At 37.3% G+C, this 23,453-nt stretch overlaps 1 protein-coding gene across 1 annotated transcript in view; it reads left to right on the forward strand.

The window, feature by feature from the left end:
* Nucleotides 1-3,163: 3,163 nt before the first annotated feature.
* The window catches only part of LOC130154299 (sodium channel protein type 1 subunit alpha), a 103,326-nt gene continuing 83,036 nt past the window's right edge, over nucleotides 3,164-23,453 (forward strand). The window contains exons 1-2 of the mRNA XM_056350277.1: nucleotides 3,164-3,665; nucleotides 11,927-12,006. The gene's annotated coding sequence lies outside the window, so the exon portion shown is untranslated. The remainder of the gene's footprint in view (nucleotides 3,666-11,926; nucleotides 12,007-23,453) is intronic.

The following is a 23,453-nucleotide window of genomic DNA, read 5'->3' on the forward strand; positions in this document are numbered from 1 at the left end:
ATCTTAAGAGCAAGGTGTCTAAAAAAAAAAATAAATCATCCTGTTTACTCAAGGTTGTTGGCAGGAGTAATGTCTATGAGATACTGTTTCCTTCATTTCAGCATGGAATAGAAAGAACTTTGTGGACATAAACCCAGCCAGTAAGGATAATTTAGCAATAAGCACTGTTAACTTCTACTGCCAAATTTTCCATAAAAGAATTCCAGAACTTGTTTCCTAGGCTTACAGTCTTCTGTAAAACATCTCCAGTACTACCTTCATAAGACAGGTATAGCAGAAGCAGAAGAGTCTAGATTGTTTTGTACTCCTCACATTAAACTCTCAAACGTTGATATTTTCATCTCCATCCTTATGTGAGGGGTAGTCTAGCCCATTCTTGTTATTTCCAATCAGCAGCTTTGTTCTACAGTCATTTGCCAAAGAATACAATTTTTAGAAGATTTTTTTTTTTTAACCTGCATTTATTTTATTTACTTTGGCAGAAATCTTTCTAATTGCCGGGGCATCAGAATAACCAATTTGGTATTTGAGAGTGATATAAACTTGACTTGTCTTCTTACCACTATCAGGCATTAGACTCTACTACTCACATTATCAGTGCAGCTGGTTCAGAAACTCTTCCACTGAGAGTCCTACATATCAGCAATTTCTATATGAATTTGTGTTAAGATAGTCTTGACTTGCCAGCAGATCAGACCAAGTTCATCTACAGCAACAATGCTTATAAGAACTATTGTAAATAAAAAACTTTTGTGGCTCAGTGGAAGAACAACTTGGCTAATTCCTGAGAGAAGTGAACAGTTTTTACACTCCAAATAAAAACTATGGCTTGCAGACATATTCTGAATGACAATAACAATGTTTACAAATTATTGTTTTGTATTTACTTATCCTCATGACAAAGGAGTATAACAAGACAGTCATTATTCTGCAATTGGACATACAGTATATATAGGCTGTATCATAGAAAAGAAGGCTGGAAAAGATTTGAAGCACTATCTAGTTTATCATTTTGCCCAAAGACAGAATCAGCTGTATCAAGCTTAGACAAGTTTGCCTGAACTGTAACATCAAGCAAAGTGCACATTGCCTTTGCAATGCTGAAAGTCAAGTTTGCCATTCTGTTCATTTAGGTAGCATTTTCTACTCAGTTTTTGTGCATTGGCTTGATTTGCCTATAGTTTCTAGGTAAACTTTATTTATTTTCTATATGATGCAGTCAAATTTGGTTATCTGTAGGCAGATTGTACTGGTGATGTATTAACTGTGCCATGGCTGTGGAGGCATCTGACCTGGCCTTAGATGAGTAGTTTGGCTGCTTTGCTGGTTTGAGTGCCGTGATCAACAGAATCGCCAAACTTTTGCACCTTAATTAATCATTGTATGCTCTTATAGCCTATTACAGGTCATGATATTTTCAGCTCTATTAACCTGGTTCCAGTATGTAAATAGTTTTCTTGTAAGCAAGTACTCTTATTTACACTTGAAACACCAAAAAGTAGAGGATGGTATGTATAAATTATATAAAGTTTATGAATAAATTAAAAATAGGGACTTCTAATTAACAGCCAACACCAATATGTGACAGAATTAATGGACAAAGATATTTTTAATATTCTTTGCTGATGTGGTATAAATAGATTTCTCTAATTGGATAAAAAGTTACTGATTTGAAGTACAGCAATAATTGTTTAAAATGTTGTACTCAAATGATATTTCCCTTGCATTTTTTTTTAATTTTTTTTTTTTATTTCCACATTATACTTTAGACCTACAGCTAGTATAACCAGAGTTATTAGTGATCTAGCTCTTCTACCAAATACCTCTGATCTTTCCTTTTTTCTTTTTCATTCTCAATAAAGAAAAAAAAAACCTTCAACAAGGGACTAAGAAAGCATATCTTTTAAAAAATTGACACTCAAGTATATTTTCTTTTAACCTGATCAAATTTGTTAGAAAAGTCCTTGTATACTAATTTGTAAAAGATAAATAATAATTTAAATAGATTTTGTAAACAAAAATTGGATTATATTTATCCCTTCCATCTTCACCTTGATTTTCCGAGTTGAGATCAGAGCTCAAATAATGTTTACTCTGCTAAGGGCATAACTAAGTACAATGGTCCCTGTACTTACGCTGACTTCTGTAAAACCCAGCCAGTGTTCCATATTGATACTAAAACTTTCATTAAGTTTAGTGACCTGTCTCTTGATGTTGCTGCAATGTTGCTGCTGAGCTCTCTTTCCTCATCTATTTAATGCTGCCCAGGATTTCAACTTGGCAAGTTTCAGAGCTGTATTCAAAATTATGTCCATTATTTCACTCACTCACCCAACCCATTTAATTTAAAGAATAAGGACCATCAAATATAGCAGTACTTTCATAAAATGGAACATTAAATATTGTTAAATGATACTTTCCTTATCTCTTACTTACTATATTCATTATCAAGTGATGTTGATCTATAACATTAGAATTTGTGTCCAATTGCAATTACTCTTGATCACGTCTAATCAAGCTGTCTCAAATATAACTGGAAAACTTAAGATGCCCCATCTTAGTAAAACCTTTGCCTTCAGTTGTAAAGAGAAAATATATCACCCAAAATCCTTTTTCAAGGATAATTTGTATATGCATTATCAGTATTTAAGGCTCTTTACTTAGTACTCAAGTATTCAAATGAAATAAAATATGGAATACAAGTTATATGCAGTGATTTTAATTAATATAAAGCTCCTTTTCTTTTTTTTAAACAAGAAGGTTGTCTAGGTTTCTAACTGCTTGCTGAGCCTGGATACTTGTTTCTCCTCAGAGGAAGTGCTGATATGACCCAAACAGTAATAACATCAGAAATACCCCAGAGCTTCTCTCCAAAAAGTAATGAGGAAATACCAGAAATGACTGTAAACATCTTCACAACGAGGAATGCATCTAACCCATCGTTTTCTTGAAAATACCAAAATCTCTGTAATGCAAGCACTTTAACCCCTGTAACACCACGCAAAACAGGTAACAAATGGTTATTTCCCGTAATCTAACTTGCATGCAGTAAGATTTATTTAAGGAAATCGCATTTCCCCCTGGAAATGATTCCCATTATTTTATCTTATACCGTTGCTTTACTTCTACTCACCACAACGAGTAACACATAGACAAGTGTATGCAGAAGCAGCCTGTGTGTCTCATTCCTTAATTTGCCTTGCTGTTGCTCTCCTATTAGCTATAGCTACTCAGTCCTCTGGACACAGTGTGACAGGGACTCTGCTACCTTGGCGGTAGGTACAGCTGCAGCTTGAGCACTTGCTTGTCTGCCTCACGCTCGTAACACCCTCGCTCCTTCCGCTCATTCATTCCAGGGGAGGAATGACACCAGCATTTCTGAGCTGCTCTTGTGTTTTCTCCCAGAACACTCAGGGAAAGCAGACTTCGTGATCTCCATGCTAACTACCAGCCTGCCTGCTGCCAGTTCTCCCTACTTCTGCCAGTGATGACATTCAGCTTGCTCCTCCACGCAGGATACAGCACTGATTCCTCATTATGTAAGGCAGTCTAGGTCAAGTGTAGGAGAGACACTGCCGGCCCGAGCAAGCCAGTGGATTGCTCCCTCAGCTTCATGCTTCATGGGGTCTGCAAGCTGGATCCTGATCTTTGCCATCTCTACTTGGGTAAATGTTTTTGCATGATTTACGTGATTACTGTGCTGTTTTTCCATGCAGATAGCTGTCAGCCATGCTGTGAATTGCAGAGAGAATTTGCTAGGTGAAACCAGCTCTGTCAGCATGATTGAATTCACAGAGTAGTAGTTCTTCTAGGCATCTCAGCTTTAAGACACTTTACAAATAAATAAATCATAAATTGGCTTTGTTTAACAAGCATCTTTTCTAACCGTGTGGGGATTATTGTTAATTTGACTGATTAAGCAGTGAATGAAATCCATTTGCTTGAAGGTGGTGTGGGAAAGCATTACTGGATAGAGCTATTAGCTCTGAGAGGTTTGCTGCAGTTCCTGGCTGTTGCATTGTTTTAGCCTTGCAAATTACAAACATGTTTCTTTTATTAAACAAAACAAAAGGGGGGAGGGGGGGGGAGGGGGAAAGTTATTTCATTTTCTAGCACAGTTTGTTTAGTTTTTTGAAGTAGCAATTAAATCCAGGATGCGGTTTGCTATTTACTGCATGAATTCATAAATCTGTATGCTTCTGAAATATATAAAGTGAATACTGCAGATGAAATTACATTTAGTGACTGCTCTGCAGAATGCCAGAGCAGTACTTGTTAGCTAGATTTATGTTAGAGGGTAGGTTTTTTCCATGCACCATGTAGAATTCAAAGAATTTTTTTTATGTTTACACCCTGCTGAAAATGAGTCTGTAATGCAACATAGAACAGGTTTTCCCTTAAATGAATTATACATACTGGACATTATCAGGTGCTGGAACAGCTGATTATACTGGAATGCAGCAGACGAGGCCCTGGAAAGTAAGAGCATAACACGGATACTGCAGTATCATGTAGGGAATTTCAACAAGGCTAGCTTGCTTGCCAGGGACAATTGCTACACAATAAATTTGACAATATTTTTCCTGCATTTGAGAGATTAATTTGAAAAGTCGTGTTTATGTACAGCACCTTGGACAGCAACTTTTTTCTTTTGTGGCACTGTCGTATGCACTGCATGGGAGTTAGCAATTTGTAAGTATTAAATAATACAAATTTAAGATGCTGTAATGAATTCCAAAACATAGGGGAATTTATAGTAAAAATACCTGAGATAAACTTTGGTCAGAATTGTATCAATGAGTTATACTTAACAGCTTGCTACCAAAAAATTAATTTTACTTAAAAATAGTGATGTTTGTATTAAATTCTGTTAATGAGTGCCAAAAGAGAAAATTAAAAAAAGGAAAAATTATTGCCTATTGAAAATATGACATTTACTAAATTTTCAAGTCCTATAGGTAACTGCTTACTCTAAGAATAAATACTAAGGTCCCTTTCTTAAATCAAAATTAAGTTAAATATTAACATAAGATTATGTATTAGTATCAGAGTAAAACTAATTTCGATGGGAAGTTGAAATCCTTTAAATTTGGTGTGTCGTCCATCCCCCCCTCCCCCCAAAACTAGTGGTTCTTCGCATTGTTCTAGAAATAACTGATGAAATTTAATTTCAGCACTTGTTTCTAGGTGAGGTGAATCATTTTGTCATTTTCTTATTATCTTTAAAGCTCTCTTTCTCTGGAAAAGAACTACCAAGCAGTCAGTTGTCTCTTCATCGTGGTCCTACCTTACCAGTTACTAAATTACTTTTTTTTTTTTTAATGGCAGTCATGTAGATCTATGCTGTGATTTAATAGAAACACCAGGCTTCGTTAATTACATTGTGAAAGAAATTAGGGTCAAGAGAATGTAGCTCATTTTTGGTATCTTGAAAACATCTCTGTTGCAGTGCAGTCTATTACATTCTGTAATATTTTATAGATATTCTATACTTCAAAATACAAAAGTATGCCTTGCAAACAAACTCTTAAAATAATAGCATAGTATAAGTACTTAGAACAAAACTTCTAGGTACCACACATTATTGTAATGATGTACTTCAGATTCTTTGTTTCTTTCTGCCTGAAGTGTTCTGAAATAGTTATGCTATTATATATGAGCACACTGTGTTCTGTCCCATTTCAAGTGTGGGTGCTTGAGGTATTTTCTTACAGGCTTAAGGAGTATTAATAACCTACCTATTCAATTAGAAGAAAAAAAAAAAAGAAGAAAAAGAAAAAGACTTACTGTCTTTAAATGTATTGTGGTTTTCTGGAAGTACTATTTCTATTTTTTGCATCATGGCTCATAGCAGGGCACACACTACTTCTAAGCATAGCAAGCTGCAGATGCTTCAGTAGGATATGAAGGGTTAGGAAATGGTGTTTCCTATGTGTATTTGTATATCCTGTATTCTGGGTTTGAGAAATTAAATCTAAGCTGTAAGTTATGTGTTGAACCCAGTACAATGCAGCATATGAACCATCAGTGGTCAGTGCCTCCTCCTAGTATTTTCCTGTGGTTTACTGGAATTGTCCAATCCACAGCTACATCAGTAGCTTGCCTTCAATACTCTGTGTATTCCCTCACATCGCAATATGCAGCTTGAGTTTCTGACAAACTTTTATGTTAACTTTTCTGCACAGTAGTAGAGTTTTCTGTCCTGCAAGGGACTTTCTGTGCTGTCTTCGTAGTCATGGAAATGTCACTAAAACTGAGGAGCATGGAAACCATATGAAAGTGTGTGAATGAAATTATTTTAGAATAATGTGTTTAGCATTAAAAATGGTGAGACCATTGTTTTTGTAGGTTTTGTAACCCATAATGTAAGCAAAGTATAGGTTGTATACATTAGACTATTATTTTCTGTAAAGATATTTATATCTCAAATTTTATCTGCCCATTTTAATTTAGTTAATATACATCATAGTTAATTATACATTGTGATGACAGCCATATGCTAAGTTAGTGCCAAATTGAAAAAGAAAGACTACAAACACCTGTGGTTTAGTTTATCTCATGTAACATCTAAATGTAAGACTGTAACAGTATAATTCACAAGCTTTCCAGGTAAGTTTGGGCTCACAAATGCAGATCTTTCTCTGTCCAAAACTGCCAACTTTTATTTGCATTTAGTACACCAAAAGCTTACAGATGTGACAAAAATCTATTGCTGTAGAAACGGGCTGTATCTGTTCTGAAGATACTGGTTTAGATGCTGGCAGATGTGCTCTGTTCTTGTACAAAAAATTACTGTTCTTTTTATTCAAAGGTTTTCCTCACTTTTCCGTGAAAAGGTTGGGCACAATCTTCTGTTCTGTATTGCTACACTCCATGTCATTTTTCTAGGTCCTGGTTCTCCATGATGATGGTTTTCCATCCTTAACTGCTTGTATAGATCTTCTCTGACTGCAGTACAATTGATTCACAGGTTGAGAAAGAGAAAAAGCCTCCTGGATTATCATGTTTACCTGCTTCTCCATGGAGGATCTGGAGTGGCTCATTCTTTATATATAAGATTAATTAGTCCCTTACTCTCACACCCATTGCAATTCACAGAATTCATTCCTAGAACACTAGAAAGAGATACTGTAAAGAATCAAGGGAGAATTCTTAATGTTTTGATAAATAACATGTATCTCAGACACCATCATTAAATATCTCTCTCTCTTAACACTACTAATTGTGTATGTTGAACACAGTCTTCCACATTGTTGCGTGCATGGTTTACTGCCATGGCTAAACATCGAAGCTTCTAAGGTTAATTTTAAAGGTTTCTCGAGTTTGTGCAGAACTGTAATGTTTGCAGCACACATGCTGAAAAGTGACAAAAAGAGCTACATTCTCTTTTTATTCATCTAGAGTTCATTATAGGTCCCTTTCAGAAAGGCAGCTGTGCTGCAGAGGATCACCAGAGAAGGACTTCCATATGAATCCTTTCATGTGCTGAAGAAATCCAGAATCTCCCAGTGCATGGTGATCACTGAGGGTGGGCAGTTTGTAGCACTTAAGCCGAACACTTACCAGGCTGTTCTTCACCAGTGCTTTTAAAAATTTGCACAGTGTTCCTAAGGCAGGGCCAAGATTAGGACTGATGAAACCTGGTATGAGGGCAAGCAAACCACACATCTCCATTAATGCAAAGTTACCAGGTGTGCAGAATCTGAAATCTGCAAGACTGCAAGCTCGAGGCTGCAAATGAAGTTTGCCTGGCAACCATGTCCCTGCTGTGCAGAGCATGGAGGTGTTCTCCTTCAGGTCTCTTGGATGGTTGCTTCAGTCCAGGCCCAAAGTTGATTGTTTCTCAGGTAATTAGGACAGGAAAAGTTGTCGCCATACCTGCAGGAAGAAGTGGTCAAAAATTTCTGAATTAAATGCAATGAGTATCCTAAGTTTGCTTGATTTTAAAAATTATTTTACTGCTGTTAGCAGTGTCATATTTGTTTAGAGACAATAAAAAAGGAAAGTTCAATTTTGGTGGGGAAAGGGAAGGAAGACCATGTTTTATTTACTGATTTTTCCATTTATCTTAGTGTTGAAGCAGCTGTGATTGAGAAATCTCTACCTTTTTTGCTTTCTGCAATTGTGATGCAGTGTATAAGTTTAAAATATTAAAAATCTAAGAACTCAAGGGATTTAGCTTTTCAGCAGTTGCAAAGAACTAGCTATTGTGCTGATAGTCTCCTCTCAAACCCCATATGAGATGACAGTCTGGTTCAAGGAGCCACCAAAGGTGCTTGTTAAGATAACCACAAACCATATCAATTTTCCTGACACTGTAAGCTGGTGGAGCTGAACTTGAGCACCTGGTTATACCAGCGTGACCAGTGACATCTGAGCCATGAGAAATGTAGCTTTAGAAAAAGATTTCAGTTGTCTGTTAATGATACTTGGAGATTTCTGAAAGACAGTGATTATATTAAATAACCTATGCTGAACCACTACTGACGATTAAAGAAGGATATTTATTGAAAACCGTATGCTTTCATAATACATTAAAATTATGTTTAAGCTGGGGGAAATTTCCTGTGTCCAGTGTTATGTTCAGGACTAAAACTGAAGGCACCTGTGGTATCTCAAAGACTTTTTGCTGCCTGCTTTTTATTGTTTAATCTATGCCGGTTCCTAGATTATAGTAGGGTTGGTTTTTGGTTGGTTGGTTGGGTTTTTTTGTGGTATTTATTTCATTTCAAAATGCAACATTTTAAAGGAGCTATGCCCCTAAAATGTCAAACATGCTGAAACTGTAGCGAAGAGTGGAGGAACTCATATTAAAACTTCAAGCTGAGGAGTAAATATTCTGCTTCTTAACCTAGTGATAAATCTGTATTTATAAACACCAGGCAATTTATCATTTCCAGAAATATCCTCCAAACAGAAAGATTTCTAGGAATGATCAATTGGCATCAGTAATAGTATCTAATCATCTGTTTAGTATTTAAAATTTTAAGGATGATTCTGTCAGAGGTGTTACTAGCACTACAAAGTAATTTGTCACCTGCAAATGCTCTTCATGACACCAAAGAACTTTGCAAATGTCTGAAAAAAGCCAAAACACCTCATCTTTTACAATTATATCTAAATAAGAATCAAACACCTGGAGAGTATGTTACCAGCTGATAATAATAAGGTAATAGTTTATACATCTTTCTGCCTCAAGGTCGTAGAATTGAACTTTGGGTAGCGGGCACCTGCCTGAGCTATTTAGCAATCCACCAGTAGTGCCATCAGAAAAGCGAAATTCAAAAGTTGTGATCATGGCAGCAGTGAAACATGAATGCATGTGAAGTATTTCTAAATCAGTGCTCAGGCACACTCAAAGGACCCAGGTCGTGTGGCTGATTCCAGCTTGGTCTGGCCCTTTGTATGTCAGCAATTGAGTATTACTATTTGGATATATTATGACGTGTTTTAACCTAATATTTAGTGTCATAAGGTTGCTTGCTGTGTTGCTTTAATCACTTTAATATTGCAGAGAAAATATTTTAAAATTTGTGAGATTAGATTTCTTTGTTAGAACAACTGTTCATAATATTCTGTATTGATAAATGCTTGAAAATTAGGTATTATACTGAGCCATTCCAAGTTCTTGTTGTAAAGGGCCAAGCATGTCAGGCCACCACATAAGGTGAAGAAATTCAGCTTCACATAGCTTGGATTCCAGCAAAATTTAAGCAGTCAGAACCTCGTGATGTAGGAATATTAATAAAGGACATATCGGAGCAATACTGGAATTTACTCTAGGGGATCAAATTCATTAGAGCTGCCTGGGGTCACTGAATTGCAGATTAACGTGTGAAATATCTGTTATAGGTGACAGCCTTATTACATACAGGTATGAATTAGGTTTATTTTCTTCTATCTTTACATGCCAAAATTGTATTACACAATGAAAGAAATGCAGTATTATTTTTGGACCATCTTCTGTGCACCTCTTGCCTTCCCAGTCACTGCCCCCTTCCTTTCCTACCCTACCCACCCCCTCCAGCATGGCTGGCACTAGGGTCTGTAGAAGCGTTTGCTGATGGCCATCCCAGTTCCACATGCAAGGAAGCAAAACGAGAAATACATACTGCTGTCTGATTCAGCTCAGGCTGAGGCTGATCCAGTGCAGCTGGAGTTTGTTGAATTAGCAGTTACTGTTACTTAGCAGTCTGATTATTTTTTTTTTTAAAAAAAAAAGGCATATTTTTGTCTAGGTTCCAGATTTGGCTGCGCAGCTGTCATCTGAGCATGCAGGAACGTATAGCTGTGACGTGGCGGTCGTGTGCCAGGCTGAGTGAGTGGCAATGCAGTCTGTGAGAGATGGACACGGCACATGACTGGCACAGGAACCTTTTGGTGGATGGTTTGTTTTGTGGTTTTTTTTGTGATTGAGACCCATGACTGAAGATGTCGAACCTACCACCACTGCTCAGTGGGGAGGTGTGAATCGGGACAGAGGACAGGTAGCGTGTAGTTGTGGCATGCCTGGAAAACCTGGAAAGGTTTCTGGTGCCTTCCTAATAGACCACCCTCACTATTTCCTTCTCATGTTTCAGAGACAAATACTTAACAGAAAAGAAAATTAATGAAAAATTTTACTCGTTTAACACTAGATAAAGAAGTCTACTTTGCAGTGCAACCCATGCCTTTTGTTCCTTGCTGAAGGAAAACGGGGCTGTAGATTTTCAGGGTCGTTTAAGTCAGAAAATCTTGTCAAGAGGAATCTTTTACAGCTGGTTCATTTCTTTTGCCGGTAGATGGGGCTGTCCTTTAAGGTGATAGCTTGGTATTTTACACCCCACACACCCCGTCCTTTTTTCTTTCTTCACCCTCCTCTGTGTCTCTTCATCCTCTTCCAATCCCCCCTCGGTTTTTTCTTTCTTTCTTTTTTTTTTTTTTTTCTTTCTGCTTTTTTTCCCCTGCTATTTGCTGATTTGTATTAGGTAACAGAGCAAGCCTCAGAACAGGAGACCGACAACGAAGCAGAGAGGATACTGCAGAGGTCTTTTTTTTTTTTTTTTTTTTTCCCCCCCCTCCAATGAGAATGCAGCAATTTATAAATACTTGGTAACCTTTTCGAACTGTGAAGCTGAACAACTTTATTAGAGAGCAATTCAAGCATTTCATCATCATCCTCTCTTGGGTTTTTTATTTTTGTTTTCCTCATAATACATCTGAAATTCACGTTTTATCAGGTAAGCCATCTGGATGTTTAATTCAAAACCTTAGTTCATTTATGTGAGCTATCTGCATTGACCCCCCCCCCCCCCTTATTTTTTCTTTTTTTTTATCATTCCTGAATGCTTGCTTTGTAGTTATTAATAAGTATATAATTAAGAAGAAAATCCAATTTTGGTGTTGTTAAAAATGGTTTAAAAGCTGCAGTCAGGTCTTTTTGGCAGCACAGCATTTTGTTACAAGATGGATTTAACTGGCCTTATATTTTTGGGTGTTTGCCAGTTTTTTTGGCTGTGGGGGAGGGAGATGGGGTGGTGGTGGTTAAATTATTCAAGATTTTTCCCCTGAACTGTTTAGAAGTTAACAGAGGTCATGTTGTTCCTTCACATGGAAAACATATTGAGGACTAAAGCAAGAAATGGTGTCGTCAAAATCCTGGCATTGCAGGAGTGAACAGTTTTCCTTCCCATAGAGAAGCTCTGCCTTAAGGCTAAATGCTTCACACACATTTGAGGTTTACCAAAGGAAGAACTCCCTCCTCTTTTCTCTTTCTCCCTCTCACACACACACACACACACACTCTCTCTCTCTCTCTGTCCTTAGTCTTTCTGATCAGGTGCACTGCTAGAAGCTCTTACTTTCATTTACACACTGATCAGGACTGGTTGTAATGCTGTAGATATAACTCGGTTCATAATCTGAACCGTCTTGCTTTTTCAAACAGCACAAGAAATTTGCCAGGCGGACATCAAGCTCTTTCAGCGTCTTTTCTAAAATGGATTTCTTCTCTGCTGCTTGTCTGAGGTATGTGCTTGAAAGATTTCCACTAAACTAATTTACCTGGGATTGAGCTGTCTGTTCAACCCACCTGTCCTTCATCCCTGCTTTGAAGAAGCTGTTGTTGCTTATTCTGCAGTATTTGCAAATGGGTTGGTGTTTGCTATCACTGCTGAAAACCTGTTCAATTATACTTATTCCAGAAATGCTGATTTGTGGTTACAGTGTCAAACTCCTGAGCTACATTGCCTGATGTTAGTGTTGCATTCTTGAAGTGCACCTGCCTTTCTGTGGCATTTTTCAGGCTTGGCCAATGTGTTAATACAAAGTACAAAGGAAAATAGACTGTGCTAAAAATGGCTCTGAGAATCTAATGTGAAACAGTAGCAGGATGATTGCTGTCAAGACTGACACCCTGTTAGTTTATTCTGTTGAGCCTTTCTTGTGTGATCTTGAATGTTTGCTGAAGTATTTAGACACAGGAAAGCAAGTCACAAGGAAAGAGACAGGCAGCCTTAGACTGATTGTCCTCAGTTTTCCAGGTAATCACAGGAAGTTTTCATTATTTTAAAGAAAGTATCAATGATGGGAGGGGTGGGAAGTAAAAGCTTTAGCCCGTCTTTAGGGTTGTCACATTTTTATTGCATATGGCATAGTATAATCAGTACAATTTCAAGGAAATTCTGGGAAACAACAGCAATTTGCATAGTATCTTGTGTCAGAAATGAATAATTTTAAAATCTGGCTATAATGATTTACAGAAGAATTATATAGATTAATGTGTCGTGGAGTCATATATCCTATGAGCTGTTTGAAACTATACTTTACAGCAGGAGCAAGGGTAGTTTATTACTGATCACTGGAGTCTACGTTGAAATTGTCATACTATAACCTAAACTTGCTTTAAAGTTTCAGAAGTTGTAAATGTCAACAACTGAGACAGCGGGAAAGCTAAAGTAAAAGACAGATTATTTTATCCTTAAAATGAGGGTATCCTTGAACTAGAAAACCTTCAGAAAGTCTATGAATATGACTCTTCTCTTCAATGTATGATCTCAGTGCCAAGCACTTTAAAGGAGAGCTGGTTGTTGAATTTTAAGGATGGCATCACTGCTACCATCCATATTACACTACATCCTTCCAACATGTGAATTCTGCTGCAAGAGTTTTGTACCTTAATGACAGAAGTAGATATATTTAGGGGACAAAACCACAAAGCTTAGCACTGGATTTTGTCCCTTAAATATTTTACTGAACCTTCTCTATTATTTTTGGCTTCTTTAAATTGAAGAACTGAAATTAAAGAAGTGTGAAATTTTTCCTGCTATTGGTTATGAGAAATATTCTGGCAGTAATTAGGAGAAGTGGGTACTTCTTTGCAAATTTCTTTTGGAAAGGGGCAGAAAGCTTGCACCAATTTGTCCATCTGTCTGTGTGTATATTTAGAACTGTGATACTCTACTGGATGAATGTCTTTTCTTTCATTTTATTAATTTTCTGAACTCCAGTACCAACTCATGTGTGAGAAAACACATTGGGTCTTTTTGACTAAACATCATGAAGAGATTTGTTGATTCTCTTCCAGTAACTGGAACATACTCTACCTTCTTTTTCTCTTTTGGAGGTAGTGGGATTTCACAAGAGACCTGTATTTGACCTGTAGACTCTCTGTTGATGCCAAAACAGATACAGCAGAAGACAAACTAAATTTGAAATAGGGCAACATATAGTCAGACTTGTAAACTGAGAAAAACTATGTTATGCCATCAGTAAGACATACTAGATAAGGAATACCATTAGGCATTTTTTAGCATAATGCTTTAGAGCACTTAGGAGATCAGATTGCTCAAAGAGAAAAAAAAATCATAAAACTAAAATATTCTAAAATGAAGGAAAAAAAGGAACCTTTGAGTAAATTTTAACCATTAAAAGCTAAAACTGATGTTTCTGACTAAACCTAATATTGTAGGGAGATGGAGAGTACCATGCAAGTTCTCAACATGTTTTTTCTCAAAACTCAGTAGTTCTGGCACATGTTACTTCCATTTTTCTAGTTGTAGGTTTATTTGTAGATTTCTATCCATGAAAACATAGAAAAGTTGGAGGGAAACAACTGAAAGGTTGGTATGGGTGAACTAATTCGTTAAATGACAAATGCAGACTTGGAAATCATCATAATTTCCATAGTGGGGTTAGTCCACTTTCTGTAAAATGTACTGATCTCTTTTTATTCAATATTAGTAATATTTATTTAAAGAATCAATGTCATGTCTTACTGAATACATGGGTGGTCAGTGTTTTCAGGCTTCCTGTCTTTTACTGATTAATGTGTCATCATTTCTGTGTCTTCCATTTCCAGCAATGTGTGTGGTTCCAGGTGCTCTTTCACGCTCTTCTAACGTGCTATTTAGCTCTGACAAAAGTAATTGATTTTATTTTGCACTTGTTACCAAAATTCTGGGTAATCTTTCCCTGCCATATTAAATACCACTTGAAAACCCATGATTCAGTCACCTTGCTATTTATTGTTTGCATTTATTAGCCAAAAAACTCTCTCTTTCCTTCCTCTGCGCTGGGAAATTCTCATTACATTGTTTTTCTGAACACAAGTTTCCATCACTTTCTGTCTCAGCAGTATTCAGTGCATTCCTGAGCATGTTTCCAGTGCTCTATTTTGAAACATTTCCGTCCTTCTTTTTATTCATTTCCTCTTTTTTCAAAAGTGTCTGGAAAAAAAAAAAAAAAAAAAAAAAAAAAGACAAAACCCTGTAATTTTGGTCCCAGAAACATCCAGCTCAGTTCGTGCTTTCAAGCTTTGCCCCATCTCATACCCTCTATCTTGGTAATTTATTTCAGTACCTTGTAAACATGTAGATCAATCTTTTTCATCTTTCTCCTACTCCTTAGACAGATTCTCTAATTAACTTCAAGCATTACTTTTTTGAATTACTTCATAATACAATTCAAAACATTGAAGATCATCCTCCTGGTAAAACAAAACAAAACCCCAAGTCCTGTCAAGGTCAGAAAGAAAAATTTAGCAATAAATGTAGCTTGTGTGACTCCAATAAGCTTTTTTTAGTAGTGGTATGGGTCAAAGATGACAAAACTAAACAGCAACTACAGTACTTTTGAACTGAAGTAATGTATCTGAAGGAAGCTTTCAAATGCTTGGTTTTTTAAGCGCATTTTAAGCCAATGACTTGACTGTGTTCCAGATGTATTTGCGTGCAATGCTTCCATCCTCTCATCCCTCCCTGGACTCCATTTTCTACTTACTCTCTAATGGTGTTTCCTTTGGAGTGAGATCTTTCATTTTATTTAACGATTTAAAGTGTCTCACTGTTTTGTTTCAAATTATTGTTGAATTGTTTGCCAAGAGGAAATTGTGACAGAGATGTTTCTGAGGCAGTTGGTAGGTGCTCCTCCTAGGAATGTCTCAGCAGGGCTTTTTCAGTAGCTTTGTAGGATCCTGGAGTAGGTCTATGGATAAAAGCAAGGGAAGAGGCTGGTGGGTCATTAGCAGCTGAATACTGGAGATGAATTCCATATGTCCATAGTGGGTGGGACACAAAGTGAAGACTGAAGAAATGGGCTCATCCAGATGAGATATGGGGAGGAACTTTCTAATAGAGAGTACAGAGAAGAGCTGCAATAGAGTGTCAGAGGAATCTGTGAAATTTGTCATGAAGATCTGTACGAAGAGGTTAGATGAAACATCTGTTGGGAAACAGATATAATGACCTCGCCTTGGGCAGGGGCGTGAACTAGGTGGCCTCCGGTCATTGTTTCCAACACATTTTTTCTGAGAGTCTACAAAAAGAAGTAGATATCTGAGGTACAACAAACTTAAAGTATATCATAAATTATATAGGGTCTAAAATAGACCTCCTAAAAGCTATCTTTACTAGGATTTCCTTTAAGTGTATAAGCATCCCCTCAAAACATTTATTCTATGGTATATACACTCTGGAACACTTCCTATATATCTAGAAAGAACAGAAAGTATGTCCTATTTTTTTTTCTTAGTGTTTCTTCTAGATTAAATAGGCTTTACTGGTTAACCATAGCAAATATGTGAATAAAGGGATAGAAAAAAGATGTTTGGCAAATCTGATTGATTTTTGCTTATTGTCAGGAGAATACCATGCACTTAATTAAAAAGATTTTTAAATTGATAGTTTATCTTTAGTAGAGAGAACTAGGACACTTCAAAAGCTGATCAAATAAAGTGAGTGTACCAGAGCCATTTCAATGTTTTCTATTTTATGTTAATGTTCAGTATATTTCACAGATAAGAAACCCAATCTGATATATTTATTTTCTGAAATGAAAGCTTAAATGATGTCACATGTATCATCTGAAATGTGCAGTGATAGACAGAGACAGACAGTTTTTCAGAGCTCCATACTGGCTGCATTAACAGTGCTTCATTGAAAAAGATCTTATCCAACAATTTTTTTTTTTCTTAAACGTTAACTGTGCGATTCAAATATTATCTAGAAACCTTGCATCTGAGTATTTTTGCCTTCAGGTCAACTTATTTTCTCTTTATACACATACAGGGAGGTAGACCAGAAAGGATGACCTTTTACTATGTTTTCAGGACTTCATATTGTCTCAAAATACTCTGAATTAATAAAATGTCTGAAACAAAAAATTGCACTCCAAGGAAAATGATCTGTCCATTACAATAGCATTTTTCTTGGTCATTTTGGCTCCATCTATGCCCAGACTAACTGGCATTGAGATAGCCTGTGTCTGCAAAGGGTCTTGTCCCTAAAAACCTGGTAGCTGTATACACCCTGTCAGCGGAGTATGCCTTCTGATGTGAGCTAACCTTGACTCATGTCCCCAAGCTCCTTGGGAAACTACTAATTCAAACAAATGAAAATTGTACCAAGATCCACTCTTTTTAACTAGTACACTATTAATTAACTAGTAGCAGTGGTGCTACCATTTTTTTTCACTCACAAATTTTAATCCAACCTAGAAAGAACCATTGTCTCCTGTGGTTTGCTAACAACCACATTTGCTTAGGTTATCGTTACAATGAGCTGAAAATGAGCAACAGCTTAGAAAACACACATTTTGCTTGCTTGTTTGTTTGTTTTAATCGATAATAGTTAATATGCAATGCCAGTCCCAAGGATTCTTACAGCTTATGGGAGTTCTAGGGCTACAGCCTGGTAAAAGAAATTCTCCTATCTTTTAGACAGAGTGTCTGGTAGTTTTGACTCTAGGTTGCATGCTGCCCAGCTGCTGAACAGGCTGGCTGTGTGTCTGTCACCTGTGGGCATTGACCCCAGATTTACCCTCTACTTTCCCCTCAGGACAGGTTTGCGTACATCTGGGAAGTCTAAGTTCAGACTAATCCTGAACCAGCACTAAATAATATTTAATAGCTGTGATAGGAGAAACAAAAATGCATACTGCTCAAGAATAGAGATTGACAGATTACAAGACGTGCTAACAAGAGAAAGCGAAGTGGCTGATACAGTAACCCCTCTCTTATGTCTGCATGCCTAATTCCGAGACAATAGCTAGCATTGGGTTTCTTGGGGAAAAAGAAAATAGAAAAAAATGGAGCTGAGGAAAAATTTATCAATTATATTTTAAAAATACAGGGGAGTAGTAAACATTCAATTTTATTTTTAAAAGCTATTTCTCTGTTCCAAAACAGATGTCTTCAGCACATTAAGTACTATGTAACTGTCTAATAGTAACAACAGTGTTTTATTTAAAATTTTCTCTCCCTTTTTCTTTGACCTCTTTGCACGTAACATTTCTATGAGTGTCTCAGCAGTGACATTTATTTCTCAGGTTTGTGTACTTTGTAGGATTCTGAAATGCAGGAAACTGGTTGGTTTTGGCAATAGTTTTTTTTCCTCCTGTGATTAAAGTAAGATTGACTATGATATAAGGCTGAAGTTTCATAAGACAGGTCTAAACTTATGTATTTAAGTCTATATTTAGGTACTCAGGTAAAAAATACAACGTCTCAAAATCAAGTGACAAGAATTTCACATTGCCTTTTGTGTGAATTCTTGATTGCTCCGTGCTTTGGAAAAGGCTGGGTTATGCCTTTAGCTATCTGTTCAGATAAATTCCAGATATGAAATATGAGCCTATTGCTCTCTTTCATGTGAGAAAAGATTGTGAAGATGGCTAAATAATGGCTGTGAGTAGCAATTAGCATTATTCTGAAGTCCACACAGTAAGCAATTTCCCCTTCTCTTTAGAGGCCTGCCGGCCTGGTTTTCACTCTGTAATGCTGCTGATTCAGGGGGCTTTCCTGAAGCAGTAATTATTAACTGCTTTGGGGGATTAAAACAAGAATGTTGTTTTATTTTTTTGAGACATCATTATATTATCTCAACTAAAATACTCTATTGCGTTGTTATAGGGTGTATTTTTACTTCTGGAAGTTTCAGAACCTTGCTCTTACAATGCTCTCTTGGGCTGTAGTTTGGAATGCATTCCTTCATATTAGTCTTCAAAAGTATACAGTCTTGAACTTTAACCTCTCATAAAATCCAGATTCTTACCCACAAGTTGATTTATTTTGCTTTGTGTCCAACGTTACCTGTTGCCATGCATACATATGGATGTTTTTGTGTGCCTGTAATAGACAGGCCTTCACATATGGCATCAACCTGTACAGGCTATTCCAACACAGACAGAAAGGGAATCATTGCTCCAACTAGCACAAATCCAAATACAAGGAAAAATGCTCAGATGGCACAGACAGAAAGAAGACCTTTAAGGTGAAGGAGTAGTATTGGTAGCTGAGCAGCCTAACCACTGGAGAGTTTTGGAAGGTATCTTGAAAAAAGAAGAGGTTAAAGGAAGAGTAATGAGGCAGCTTTGCAGATATTTGTGTCTCCCTAAATGAGATTGGGAATCTTCTTCAAAAGCACAATGTTGATGTAAATTTAAAATTTGAACAATGGCATTAACATCTAAAAAATGGAATTTGAAATAATGAAGAAAAACTGCAAAGACGCTTTGAGAGGAAACCAGTCATCTGTTTTTCTGAGAATTTATACAGCAGGATAACATAGCCTAAGCAACTAGTTAGAAAATCACCCTGGATATAGGCAGGTTTTGTTTGGTAAGGCCAAAGAAATTTTCCTTCTTTGTAAGCATGATGGGAAACAAAACTGTTTGACAGTGATAACCTTGTGGATGGCTAAGAAAGACTGTATCTTAGATATGTGTGGGGAGGGGGGAAAGTACAGTAAGATTTAGACAGTTGGACTCCAAAACTTAAATGAAGACATCTGACATGTAAGAGTCAGATTTATCATGACTGCTAGTAGCACAGACACCGCCAAGCTCAGTAGCCCTTAGGCGGGAGTTGCTAGCCTTTCATCTCCCAAGCTGCTGTGATAAGCACTGTCATGGCTTAACCCCAGCCAGCAGCTGAGCACCACGCAGCCCCCCCGGTGGGACAGGGGGGTGAATTGGAAAAGTGAGAAAAGTCGTGGGTTGAGATAAAGACAGTTTAATAGGTAAAGCAAAAGCCACATGCACAGACAAAGCAAGCCAAGGAATTTTTTCACTACTGCCCATGGGCAGGCAGGTGTTCAGCCATCTCCAGGAAAGCCGGGTTCCGTCACGTGTAACAGTTACTTGGGAAGACAAATGCCATCACTCCGAATGTCCACCCTCTTTCTCCTTCTTCCCCCAGCTTTATATACTGAGTATGACATCACATGGTATGGAATATCCCTTTGGCTAGTTTGGGTCAGCTGTCCCAGCTGTGTCCCCTCCCAATTCCCTGTGCTCCTCCAACCCTTTCGCTGGCAGGGCTTGAGAAACCAAAAGTCCTTGACTTAGCATGAACATTACTTAGCAACAACTGAAACCATGGTATGTTATCAACGTTATTCTCACACCAAATCCAGAATGTAGTGCTGCACCAGCTACTAAGAAGAAAATTAACTCTATCCCAGCTGAAACCGGGACAGTACTCTGACTCAGATGAACTGCTCCCCCTGGAAATTGAAAACACACCAGCAATGGCAGTGGAAGGAAGTCTGAAATAATTAAAACTTGGGTCAATTGGACTGCATATATGGTCAATAGGATGTTTCTGAAGGGAGCCTGGAGACCAAAATAGCTACAGCTGTCCATGCTGCCTGCTTCCAGCAGGGCCCATGTGGTCTGGACAGCTCAGGTGCTGTTCTGAAAAGGTAGTCTTCAAAGGTGTGTAAACCCGTTTACTGCAATGTGAACACATCTTGGCTGTCTGCTCTTGAGCGCACAAGAACAAGAGTAACTCAAGAGAGGTATCTTCCTAGAAAAGCTCAGAGATCTGCTGCTGCGAACTTGGAGATTTGCAAGCCTCCCTAATCCAGGAGGACTTTCTATAACAGGCAATATGGACAGGTTCCTATCATCTCAGGAGCAGCTTGTGATGGAACGCAGTTTTAGCTGCACACTGTCAAATGTAGTACAGGTGTAGCCTGAGAAAAATGGGTAGTAAAATTAAACAGAACTTGAGATTTATCAGCAGCAGTATGAAGTTTTACCTGCTCATATTTCAAAACAGGCATCTTAAGATTTGGTACTGTATTATATTGTGCGTCTTAACTGAGGTCCTGTCATTGTAGGGGACGCAGTCAGTAAGCAGACAGGCTGTGTAAGGTACCCAGTCACAGTCTTATGCGTAGGCCATCTGTTATATGTGAGATCATTGTGTTCTCACTGGAAAAATATATCTTGCTCCACACTCTCATCTGTCTTTAACTGTCTTTTATGGTGGTAAGGGTTTTGATCTCGACCTTTTTCAGTTTTGGAATATTTTGGATACACTCACTTTGGATACCCACTTGCTGGCTTGCTCCAAGCTTCTGTGGTCAACCCGTAATTCACCCAAGAGCTGCCTCATCACCAGGCCCAGCAGAGAGCCTGACTTCACAATCACGTACCTGAACACCCAGCCCCAATCCGACCAAGCCCAAAACACTCCCCACGCAGCGCCCTGCTTCCAGGAAGCCCAGCTGCCTGGGAAGGCTGGAGAGGACATGGAGGGAGGGAGCATACTTGCCTTCATTCTCACCCCCTAGGACCCGTTTACTTAAGGACAGTGTTAAGTTCAAGGCCCTCATGGGCTTGCCAGAAAAGTGAAAAGATTTCATAGAGGAAGAAAGTTTGAGCAAGAAAAGTAAAGACAGGCAGGCAGAGGAAAACTTTTGATTACACTTTCATACATTTTTTTTCATGTTTTTCTCCAGGCTGACTCCCTGACCCCATCCTCAACCTTTCCCACTTTGCGAATCACTGTTTTATAGCAATTATTTCTAATGACATTGTGTGTTGTATGACATTACATGCCATAATGTGAAAAGCATTTTACCATCCCACAACCTGAAATATGAAAAAAAATTTGCACTATAAGTGACAAAAGACCTCCGTCATGATGAATTTATAAACACTCTACAAAATTTTTAATAAGTACTTATTGGATGATGGATGATATATGTATATATGTATATATATATGTATATTTACGACCTCCGTCATGATGAATTTATAAACACTCTACAAAATTTTTAATAAGTACTTATTGGATGGTGGATGATATATGTATATATGTATATATATATGTATATTTACTTTTTTGCTATAGTACTTTTATTAATTTATTATTATATTATAATAAATTATTAATTTATTAATAAAATTAATAAATATACCTCTAACTCGTATTTCTTTTTTATGCATTAGTCCTACAGCACTGAAATACCAAAGTGTGTTCAGAAAAAGAAACTGCATTTTTTAGCACATATGAAAGTCAGATGGTAACATTTCAGTATGTAAAAGAATGCTAAAGGGAAGTATTCTTTCAGGTTAATGTGCTTCTAAGGTAAGACAAAAGGGTATGAGTTGAAGTTACATGTTTACCTAGCACTGATCAGAATTATTCTTCAAGATATAAATCAAATATATCAATTAAGTAATAGGACTTACCTGCTTGACCGAGGTCTCTAGCATGCTTTGAGAACAGCTTCGATAGAATTAAGAGTTCATCTCATTACAAACTTACAACTTGATGCAATTTTAAACCGTAGAGAAAACCAATAATTTTAAGACTAATAAATACGGAAAACTGGATACACAGGCATAACAAACCAACTCCTACTCAAAACTGCTAAGACCTGAACATTTTTCTGTATCTATGCTTTTCATAGGCCTTTTCCTCAAAAACAAATTAAGATTTGTTTGATGTCATTCCCACCTACAAATATTGTCCACAATTTGCCCTTTACCTTGTAATCAATGTAACCTTATCATTTCTAAGCTTCTGAATTGTGCAGGTTTCCCTCAGACTTAAATGTCCTTCAATTCCTTGGAGCCATGACCTCTGCGTTGAGTTGATCTCTTCTCTGACAACGTTCATTGTTCACATACTAAAGACTTGCTTTTCATAACTGGTTATTCTTATCTTTATGTAGTGCACTTGTTTCTATTGTTGTGCCCTCTCTCAAACTCATTTACAAACAGGTTTAAAAAATGAAGTTTCCTCTTTTGGCTGCTCACTGTAAGCTTTTTTATACAAATACATGTAGGCTGTGTATGTGACACCTGCAGAAACATCACTCAGCTCTCAGAGTCCGGCAGGGAGTAGTGCCCTCTCTTCAGATGCGTTGGTCAGACCAGAAGGGTGATGTGCTGAGGAATGCCTCTGCATCATTCCTCAGCTGGCTGTACTGCAAATCAATACCTGACTCTGGGAGTCTGAGTGGCTAAAGCTTTCTTTCATCTAGTAGGGCTAGAACTAGCTTTCACACTGGGTCTGCTATTAGCAGAGTAAAGAGTTATGGGACAACAATGACTAATCTTATCATTTATCTTCAAACTATTCAAGATATTGCCCTGGATACCCAATGCCAAGATACCGGAAGATATTATAAATCACTACTATAAACTAAAAATTACTATTTAGAAAAAGTGTTCCAAAACACTTTAACCTCTATTACAACATTAAAAATGACAATTTAGAACAGCAATAAGAAGCTCCAATAAAAAATTGAAGAGTACTTTCAGTCATTAAACAGACAAATGTGTGGTTTTGAATAAGAATAGCTTCAAGTACTTTAGTCACCAATCACAAATCCTTTAAAATGGGTAAACTGTTATTCCCTTATCAGAAGAGCTGAGGTTGAAAGAGATGTGGTTTGCTGTTAGTCAGATCTGCCATTATTTACTGTGGTTTTCACTATACCATATTGCTTCTCCTCTTTGAGTTCTCATCATAGAGGTGGATCCATGTGAACAGATTCACATGATACAGACCATGTCATTTCAGTTTCAATTCAAGATAGAATGCAAGAAAGAAACCTTTAAAATTATTAAATATTTTATTACTTCATTAGTTTCTTTAACAAAGTTTAGCTGCACATTTGATGGGCACTGAATGATATTTATATGAACTGCAGATCTCAAGCCTCTTTCCTTTTTATATT

Source organism: Falco biarmicus, chromosome 8, assembly GCF_023638135.1.
Source record: "Falco biarmicus isolate bFalBia1 chromosome 8, bFalBia1.pri, whole genome shotgun sequence".
NCBI classification, from domain to species: Eukaryota; Metazoa; Chordata; class Aves; order Falconiformes; family Falconidae; genus Falco; species Falco biarmicus.